The sequence below is a fragment of the Macaca mulatta genome, chromosome 6 (assembly GCF_049350105.2).
Source record: "Macaca mulatta isolate MMU2019108-1 chromosome 6, T2T-MMU8v2.0, whole genome shotgun sequence".
Classification (NCBI taxonomy): Eukaryota; Metazoa; Chordata; class Mammalia; order Primates; family Cercopithecidae; genus Macaca; species Macaca mulatta.
The window spans coordinates 105,121,468-105,132,283 of NC_133411.1; positions in this window are offsets into that span (position 1 = coordinate 105,121,468).

The following is a 10,816-nucleotide window of genomic DNA, read 5'->3' on the forward strand; positions in this document are numbered from 1 at the left end:
TTTAGGACAAGGCAGGACACAAACTTTTAAAAAGCTGCAGTTGTCCCTCTGTATACACGGGGACATGGATTCCAGAACACCCCCCGAGTTTACCCAAATCTACATATCCACAGGACCCACGGCCACCCTATGGAACCGCATGTAGGAAACGTTGGCCCTCCACAAAGCCAGGTTTTTTCAGTAAGGGTTTGGTTGGAAAAAAAAAATTAACATAAGTGATCCTTCAAAGCTCAAAACCCATGCCGTTCAGGGTCAGCTGCATTTACTACTTGTGTCATATCTGAGGCCTGAAAGCCATCATTCTCGATACCTTAACGTGACAGTTAACAAACTAACTGTTCTGATTAGAAAGAGGAAAAAGCTTATTTTCAAGCTGACAATCAGAGTGGACGCTGCTACGGTGAACGGAGAACAGACCTAAGCAAGCACCAAGGCTGGGGTGACTGCCTGTGCTCAGACCCACCAGGACGTGTTCCTCCATCTCCCTCTGCTGAAAGGGATAACCCCTTCTCCCCCACGACTAAAGGGCCTTTATTTGAATATTCACACGAGAAGTGCTATGAAAAGCTGAAACGTCACAGATAACATTTTTTAAAATAAACATTAACTTAAGCATTTAACAAGCCCATTATGATTAAAAAAAAAAAAAGGTATTAAGTTGCTGGGTGTGATGGCTCATGGCGTAATCCCAGCACTTTGGGTGGCTGAAGTGGATACATCACTTGAGGTCAAGAGTTTGAGACCAGCCTGGCCAACATGGTGAAACCTCGTCTCTAACAAAAATACAAAAATTAGCCAGGCATGGTGGCAGATGCCTATAACCCCAGCTACTTGGGAGGCTGAGGGAGGAGAATCACTTGAATCTGGGAGGGAGAGGTTGCAATGAGCCGATATCGTGCCATTGCATTTCAGCCTGGGCGTTCAAGTGTGGAACTCCATCTCAAAAAGAAAAAAAAGTATAAAGTTTTCCTTCCAATGAACCTATCATTCAGCCACTGAGGTAACCTATAGGTACTTATTCAGCCATGAGATACACCACGGGAGACATAGGCAAACAGGACACAGTTCCTCCCTGAAAGAAGGCTGCACCCCAACAGAAGGCAGGCACACACTCCCAATGGAATTGGCGTAGGGAACAGATGCTGCTGCAGGTGGAACTGGCTGCACAGAGCACCCGCTCAAGTGTCTGAGAAATAAGGAGCTGTTGGTGGCATCACCTACCGCACCTGAGCTGGGGTGCTGGGGAGCCTGTCATCACCACCACCACCCGGGGCAAAGACCCCCAGAACCACACAACGAGCTTACAAACTCACCGAGGAGATGACTGAGCAATGTGAGTGGAGTGATGCGAACATGCAGACATCAGGGCCACGCGTGGCATTTGTTTTGTGCATTGACTTGAGCATGCCCCAGGTGCCCAGATGGCTGGTTCTGCATTATTTCTGTGTGAGATGCATGTTTGCCTCTGGACTGAGTGGAGACCCATCCTCACCAGTGTGGGGGGCACCACCCTATCCACCCAGGGCTTGAATAAAACAGCAAGTGGGGAAGACTGGGCTCACTCCACCTGTCTGGCTGATGGGCCAGGGACATCTGTCTTCTGCCGCCTGTGCTCCTGGGTCTCAGCTCCTCAGACCCAGGTGGGATCTGCACCCTCCGCTTTTCAAGTCTTCAAGCCACGCCCTCCCAGGACTCTAGCTTGCAGGCTGTGGGTCCTGGGGCTTCTTGGACTCCGTAGCCCCTGCAGCAAACATCCCCCTGGAGACACACGCACACCCAGCTGGCTGTCTCTCTGGAGAGCCCTGATTAAAAGTTGCCCCTAGAAGTGGTCTTCAGAGTTTCTTTCTAGCCCTAAGATCCCAGCGCCCCTCCTAGAATTCTAGGCGGAAAGGTGAACGGAAACCAATGGACAGAGGTGTGTGCCGAGGAGACGCCAGGCAGCGGCGCTTGGCATGAGGGCACTAACGCTCTAAGCAAAGACTCAAGGTTGCTTGCCACAAAAATGAGAACGGTAAAGATTTCTTCAAACAGAAATGAGTTTGTTTCATGATTTGCTCTTAATACATAAGAAATCATAAAAGTAGGCCTATTAACAATTACATAAGTCTTTAGAGGCCCTTGAACTACTTCTGTGCCTTTGTGTTTTTATACAAAATAAGCCTGAGGCTAAAGAGAATAACGTCACCGGCCGCAGCTGGGGCCACGCGAGGACACAGCTTATACCCATGAGGTTCCTGGGTGCCCCGAGTCCTTCCCTTGCTATTTATGGAAATATGGGAGAAAGCAGGTCTGAGCATGGACCTGGCCATGCCCCCAGGGGCTAAGGAAAGCACCCATCTGTCCAGCCTTCCCTCTACCCCGCGGCTCCCTCCTACCCGGACTCTTGGGCTGACGCGGCTCATGCACTCAGCAGCGCCATCATTAAACGTTTAGCTTCACATCATGAGGGCCTCCTCTGGCCTCCTCTGACCACCCCTGGACCTGCAGTCAGCACTAGTCTGGAGGACACGCATGGACACGGCTGATGGATCACGGCCTTCAGCGAGGAAGGTGCCAGGCAAGGAGTCGGAGACACTGGGGATGGAGCTGCACTCACCCAGGGAGGCGAAGGCCGGCAGCGGCCACCACCGAAGACCTCCCTTCCCGCCCTGAGGGCAGCTCACCCAGGGAGGCTAAGGCCAGCACCGGCCACCACTGAGGGTCTCGAGGGCCCTTCCCACACCGAAGGCGGCTGCGATCACATTTCCCATCACACCAAGAGACCCCTGTATTGAGCACAAAGCTTTTCAACCTTCGAATCAATAAGGAATCATAACATGGACATTCCCTCAATCCAAATGACCAGCCCACGAAACAGACAAGCAATCCTCATACACATTTCCTGTGGGAAAGTCAGTCCATCCCTGGGGCATCACCCCAGGGGTGGGCGAACATCATAGGGAGAAGCCCCAGCCTGGCTCCTCCCCCTACAGCTCCTTTTCCCTCTGCCTCCCGGCCCTCCCCACCCCCTCCTAGCTTCAGAGGCTCCTTCCTCAAATTCTTTCCCCTTGATGAAGTCATTCATCCCCAAAACACAAAGCAAAGGCATGGGGGCTTAAGAGAAAATCCACACCGTGGCTCCTGTTTTAGATTCTCATAAGTTTGAGAATAGCCAAGCAAGAATCTTTGGCATATGAATGTGGTCTGAAGGCATCTGAGCACAATGCCTGGCACTGGCCCGGAGTGGATCATGGGTGTCTTGGACATCTGCATAACTCTACACCAATTATTTTGAAACATCACTAGCAGAATAGAACCATGTGAAGAGCTACTTCTCTGTTAAAAGTAGGAAAAGACTCCAAGCTGCCCTCAAGGAACATCCTTCCCACCAGGAGTTTCTGCATCCAGCCTTTCAGGCACAGGCGCAGCCCCCGGGCCCGACTCCCTCATTCCTGCGTCATAAAGCAGCAAAGACCGTGGGGAATAAAGCAAGTGAAGGAGTCAGTCCCGCACAAAATGGGCTCCAGAAGCCACAGCCCCTCTCCCAGTGTGGGAGCCAAGTCCAGAGACCTGGAAACCCCAGCGTTCCCAGGGAGGAGGGCAGAACAATGCCATTTCCCCCTAGTTTACGGAGACAGCACCGCACGTCCTCTGGCCTTAATGGAAGAGATACTTCGCGTAAAAGATTTGAATGAATCTACCACACACAGAAAATGGGCTAAGGGCTAAGATACCCATTTAAATGCCTGCAAAAACACATTAAAGGAACACACAGATAAGCGAGGTTCTTCTCTTATCCAAGAAATATTCAGAAACAAATCCAGCAAGTAATCTCTTTGCAATCAAAAGACCAATTCAGAGGTGCAGATTAAAAATCAAGACACAACTGAACCCTTAATACACCAAGAACCAAGTTCCACGGAAGTGTAATCACGTCACCACCTCCCAACTGAAGGAGGCAGCACTGGCCACTGACCAGCTGTTCAGTCATAGGTCAGTGAACGAAAGGCAACGCTGCCCAGGACAACGACAAGATGTTAACCTGAAAAGGGCAAAATCGCAGAGGCTGGAGGGACCTTCCAGGTAACCCGGCCGCCTCAGTGGACAGAGGACCCCCGTGGGGCCACAGAGCCCAGAGCTCCAGTGTGTTCGGGGCAAGCACTCAACTGCAACCCTGATGATGTCCGAACGCCTCCTGCCCTTCTGCGTCTCTGCCCCATTAACTGGGAATCCGTGAATGCTAAGGAAATGTAATGCATTTCACAATACATTTAGATTTCTAGCAAATTAAAGATAAACAGTGAGAAACTTTGAGAATTAACCAAAATACAGTTCACTGAATGCCCAAACTCAAAGCTAGTCTCCAAGAGGTGATAAGCTGTGTGTGGTGATTAATGCCTGCAAATCCCAGCAGTTGGAGAGGCTGAGGCAGGAGAATCACTTGAGCCTGGAAGATTGGGGTTGCAGTGAGCTGTCATTGCACTGCTGCACCCAGCCTGGGAAACACAGTGAGACTGTCAAAAAAAAAAAAAAAAAAAAAAAAAAAAAAAAAAAATTAAAGAAGTCCAAATGAATTTGCCCATACCCTTTAAATTTTCATTTGGGTGCATGAGGTGATCTAGTTCCTTTTCCCTTGCAATACATGAATAATCTAACAAATAATTAAATATAATCTAACAATTACACGGGAAAATTTAATTATTTTCCCATTTCATTATTCCATATTTCAGAGAAAAAGTTAAAATTATTCCCTCTTTCAGGGAAAAAGCTAAAAATCATTTTAAACCTTTCTTCCACAAAACAATGCTCAGTCATCTCTATCTGCTTTATAATGTGGAATTCAACTTCACATGTCTACAATACAGTTTTTGTTAAACAGCATTTATGTAGACAGGCAAGAGAAACACTTGGTCTATGTAGAAGCAGCAGAAGACACGTTTTAACAGAAAAGGGAGAAGATACCACCGTGTGGATCATCTGGAAATTCTGTCTTCATCTTGCCCACACAACACACAGAAAACAGCCAAGCACGTGCCTAGTGTCCAACAGGAGCACAGAAAGGACAGAGATCCCTCCAGTTGTTTAGTGACCAGCCCCACTTGTCACCGCCACATAACAAAATCCGCACGGCAACTTCAGCACGTTTCATTCACGATTCCATGGAAATCAGGCTGAAGAACTGGGAGATGTTTTGCCCACCTTTAAAATCCAAGTGTGGGACTAATAAACATATTATGGGTTCACTTAACTTTTCCATATTTTTACTTGGAGAAACCTATAAAGTTCTTGTCAGTTACGTGCTTAAGTTTTTCAATAATATTTAAATGCAAAGGTCAGGCAAGACTTGAAAGGAGGTACACACATACGGGCTGGCGTGGTAGCTCACACCTGTAATCCCAGCACTTTGGGAGGCCGAGGCGGGCGGATCACGAGGTCAGGAGATTGAGACCATCCTAGCTAACACGGTGAAACCCTATCTTTACTAAAAATATAAAAAATTAGCCAGGTGTGGTGGCGGGCGCCTGTAGTCCCAGCTACTCGGGAGGCTGGGGCAGGGAATGGTGTGAACCCGGGAGGCGGAGCTTGCAGTAAGCTGAGATCACACCACCGCACTCCAGCCTGGGGGACAGAGGGAGACCGTCTCAAAAAAAAAAAAAAAAAAAAAAAAAAGAGGTACACACATACATACCACGTTCTTCCCTCAAAGAAAAGGGCCCTTTTTTAGGATTCCAGATGGAAATGTGGTTGTCTCCCTGCTTTTGAGAGGATGGGCTGTTTGAAGCATGAACAGACTTTTCCTCCATGCACCCAGGATGCACCATGGGGGACAGTGCTGCCGCCGCCTCCCCAGTCTCTGCTCAGTGTGGGGCAAGGGGAGCTCATCTGTCTCCCGTGTACACTGTCAACAGGCCAGGCGCTCAGGAGGGGGCTTCCAGGACTCGCTGAAGGCATTAGTTAGCAGGGCAGGCAGTGCCTCGTGCTGGTGGGCATCCAGCAGTGAGGGGGTCTTGCACTTTACTCCCCGGGCCCAGCCCCAGAGGGGAAAGAGGCACCTGTATCATAACTAATGTGTATTTATAGACACACAGAGACTCTGCAGTGCAAGGCGCAGAACTAGAAAGAATCATGGAAATAAGAGGGAAGACATTTCGTTACGACTGGCACAGCCACCTCAAGCCTCAGCACTTCCTGCCGGAGCCCTCACTGACCAGACTCCTCCGGGGTCACTGCCACTGCCTTGCCCAGCTCACGACAGGGCAGATGGTGACAGAGCCTCAGAACAACCTCCCACTCCCCTTCCTCACCAGCCCAGGGGATGAGCTGCTCATGAGTGTCCCAAAGCCTGAATGCGGGAATACAGAGGTGACTGAGCAGAAAGGGGAACAGCCACAATGGCCACGGTTGTGCGGATATTGCTGGGCACCCCAGCAGCGCTTTCCACCTTAAAGAGGACTGCCACGGGTGTGCGGATGCTCCCGCGTGACCCAGCAGTCCTTTCCACCTTAAAGGGGAATGGCCACGGGTGTGCGGATATTCCCGGGTGCCCCAGAGCCCTTTTCACCTTAAGGAGATTTTCACAGTCTCATTTCAGTCTCCCAACTATTCAGTGAGGTTGGAGGAGTACCACTGTGGACCAACACTGATTGGCACCAAGTAAGGGCAATTTTATAACCAAGTCTCGATTGTAAGAGAATCAGGTCTTTGGCAATCTGGTCAAAGCTCTTTCTGTAACAAAGTTGGATAATTAAGTTGCACTTTGGTTTTCCAAATCTTGCTACAGAAACCACATCTTCCTAGGTGTGGCTCCGTGGTGTCACGTGCACACATCAGTAGCCAGGCTTGCCAAGACTCACGGCATGTTACACGTTCACCTGAGAAGGCTGCTCAATCGTTGAGGGCTCTGGCATGCTCTGAAATGAATTTGCCACTTCAGCCTACACTCTACTTCCTTGTTTGGTTAAAGAAAACCAAAAGGCAAAATTTGTTTTGGCCAATCGCCTGCTGCACCTAACTGCAGAGGTTTTAATTATAGTACTTTCATTGCATCCTAGAAAGCAAAGTCATATAGATCAACTCATTATTACCACTCCAAAGGTTTAGTAAATCTCCAGATAATCAGGCCAACATTTTAACAAGCTACATTAAGGTTTATAATACTCAAAATTTAAAACTACATCCATGCTTCAAAAACCACCATTCCCATTTTAGATGGACAAATGCATATGAGAAAGAAAGAAACGTGCTGAGTGCATTTTGTTTGCTAATCTTATGGAGAAACTGCCACTTTAAAAACGGCTCTAGTTCCTGGCTCCAGATGGGTGTGGTGGGTTGCCTCACTCATTTTCAATTCCACCTGAAGCTGGGAAACTAGAAATTCATTCCCAGACTCCAGGGCACAAGAATTCCCACTTCTGGAAACAGCCTGGAATGCAAACTTTTAGCAGAGAATTCTTTCCTGCCCACCCTAACCGTCCTCTGTGGAAGGCAACAAAGACAAGTCCACCTACCGTGGTGCAACTGCACCACGAAGAACCATTTCAAGGTGGGAGGTGCCCACTGCTCCAACGGCAGGCCTGCCGGCATCTCAGAGCAGGCAGAACTGCTCCCTCCTTCACAGGGAAGGGGAAACAAGGCCAGGAGGAACGGCTGGGGAAGCAATCGATGGGGTGGCTATATGTACCGGTGCCTGTAGTTCACAGCTGAGCCTGGTGTCATGAGCACGAGCGTGCTGACATGCACACCGGGCCCAAGTTTAAGATCAAATATAAGGAGCTTTCCAACTATAGTATTTAACTAGATCTTTCTACAAAAATAGCCTCTTGATTACAGTTTTTATCCAAAAAGTTTTGTGTAATTAAAGAAATTAATTTTCCCCTAAAAGACATTTCTCTATCTCTTGCCCCATATAAATGAAATGGGTATATTAAAGAAAAAAGACAAATGTTTGACTTAGGGGGTTTGCCTATGACTTGGATAAGCATGATATTCTTCTGACCAACCAGGGAGCAGCTGGACCAGACTGGAGGGAAGGAAAAACAAATTTCCCCTCTGACCTCAGTTGGGCACCAGAGTCTTCCCTGTCAGAATGTGGGTGTGGTGCTTCCCACACACCAGCCTCTGACGAAACTCAGCCCAAGGGTGTGGGAAAAGGCCATCTACTTCTGAAAAATCTATAAAGTGCAGACACATCAAAAGCTTCAGAAGACTGTAAAGCGCCAAGGAGACCACTGCACCCTTGGAGTTTACAGAAAATGGTCAGCATCACACGTGCCTGAGGTCCTGGGTCAGCTCCCAGCTGCCGCGATGCCGTGAGCGCAGCCCTGGCTTCCCCTCTGATGCAGAGGGCTGGTCACACCGCTGGCAGCACTCAGAGATCAGAACATTCTAGATGAAATCAACGTGTTCCTTTTAAAATGGGGAACTGGGCAGCACAACTGAAGCTCTACGACTATCTCAACTACTGGGCTTCGGGGTAGCATTAGGAAATCATGAGAATCCAAATCTCAATTTCATGCAGATTCCAGATTCACTGTAGGTTCCAGAATTTCCTGAAACATTCTTCAGATTTACTCAAGATTTCCTTGCCAAAGCTAATAAAGTTTACATTCCTTATGGAAAAGCCACCATAAGCACCACCACAAATAAGATCAACTGGGGCCCGCCCTTCGCACCAAACATATAAACTGTTACTCACACAAGACTGTGCTGGAGGCAGCTCTCAGCTGAAGCCGAATCCGTGAGACTTCATTATCCCCATTTTGGATCGAGTGTGAAGACTGTCACAGCAAACCAGGGCCCCAGTGTGAAGCAGAGAACAGACCCTCTGACACCTGTCTGAACATTTCATTCCCACCTCTGTCTTGGATATTGAACACCCTCAGAGCTACTGAGTCACCCACATTTGCAGGTCATTTATCCTGCCACCAGGATAACACAATTATGCGATAAAAATGCCTTCTCAGGGCTTTGTCATACTCAACAAGGAAGCTCAGAAGGCTAGGTAAGCCCAAGAAAGGGGGAAGCAGCCTCCAGACAGACAAAAACCAAGGAAAACCGTGCAGAGACTTTCTCAAGAGAGCAGAAACAGAGCCCGCTGTAGCCTTTCAGGCCCTGCTGGCCGCAGTCCTACATTAGGTGGCAGCATTTCCACAGATGCATCCTGCTGGACCCATTTGAAAGGTCCCACTTGTGAGACACTCCCACTTCCAGCTCCTGCAAGACCCGCTGCAGCCGCATCCACCCCGGGCCGACTGTGCATGTCTTCCTGGCGAGACCCCTCAGAGCCTGCGCACTGTCTGACTGGGGAGCACCAAGGATCTAGAAACGCACAAACCTGTTTTCGTGCTGCTTCCTGGGTTCCAAGTTGTCTTCAGAACGAGTCCTGCCTAAACCCCAGGCTGGGGAGCCAGCCACGGCCCAGCAGCACACAGCTCATGCGCTCCACCCACCCCACAGTGGACCACCGAGGCCCCAGCACGCTCTGTCCGCGGGGCAAGACTCCAGCCATAGCCACAGTTCAGGATTGGCCACCCGCCCCGCTGCCTTAATTACCTGCTGTGATCTGATTGGTTGGGAAGGTGATCTCACAGCCCCGCTGCCATAATTACCTGCTGTGATCTGAATTCTCATTGGTTGGGAAGGGGATCTCACTGCTCAAGTACTCCCTGCTGCCTCCTTGCAAACAAAAAAATATCCAAAACCCCTCTTAAAGGACGTTTACTATAACCTCGAAACAAGACCCATCCCGAGACCAGGGAAGATACATAGGCATATCTGACATCTGGTGGGCGTCAGTGACCGACACCAAGGCTTCTGTGTGGCGTGTGAAGCCGGAGGCCTGTCACGGTGACTCAGGATGGGGTCTGAATAGGGGTCTTCCAAGCAACTAGGCAACAAGGAAGCACACCCCAAAACCCACCTCCCCGCACTCATGTACCTGCCAGAAATGCTGCGTGGCCATCCACACCAGTTGTGAACCAAGACCGATCTGTGTCCTGTGGCCCTCACAACGTCCGTACATGCCTGGGTCCAGCACAGGCCTGCACGGCACCCTGCTCACCTCCAGTGGGGCTCTCTCCTGCCAAGGGGGATGGCCCTGAAGTCCGTTGAGATTTCCAAAGCTCTACAAAGTCGTCCTTCCTCCTGCTTGTTCAGAAGGCCTAAAGCCCTGAAACACCAGTGAGAAATGACCTAGCCTCTTAAGGCAGCTCAAACACCTAAACACAGCAACGCTGGACCGCTCTGCCCTCGAGAGCAGCTGATAACCCACTGGGCTGAGCAGAAGGCACAGACGTCACATCCAGAAGCCAGTGGCGCTCACGTTTGCATTCCAGGAGCCGCCATGTGAGCCCCTCTAAGGCTTCCAAGTCCCACTTGATTGTTTTCATCGTATCTCTGTAACGTCAGACTTTATACCTAATGGTATCTATAAGATTGTCTCTACTTTTATGAGCACATATGCTCCCTGACTTACCATGGGATGAAACTGTTCCAATAAACCCAGCGTAGCTGAAAATATCCTAAATAGAAAGTGCATTTGATATAATAGTTTCAACTTACAAGGAGTTCATCCAGAGGCAGCCCATCTCGGGCCAAACAATGCACTGAGTGTGCCTAGTTCGCACCATCACGAGGTTGAAAAAAAACACAAATGTAACCATTGGGAGCCAGGGACCTTCTGTATTGTGGCTCCTGTCTTCAAAGACAACAGAAACCTCTTCTTAGACAAGAATCAATTTATAATCCTCAGAATGTTAAACTAAAATTAGTTTAACAATCTACAGGTTCAAACAAAGCCAAAGTAGGCCCACAAGGCCGTTTGTGCCATTCGCTAAGA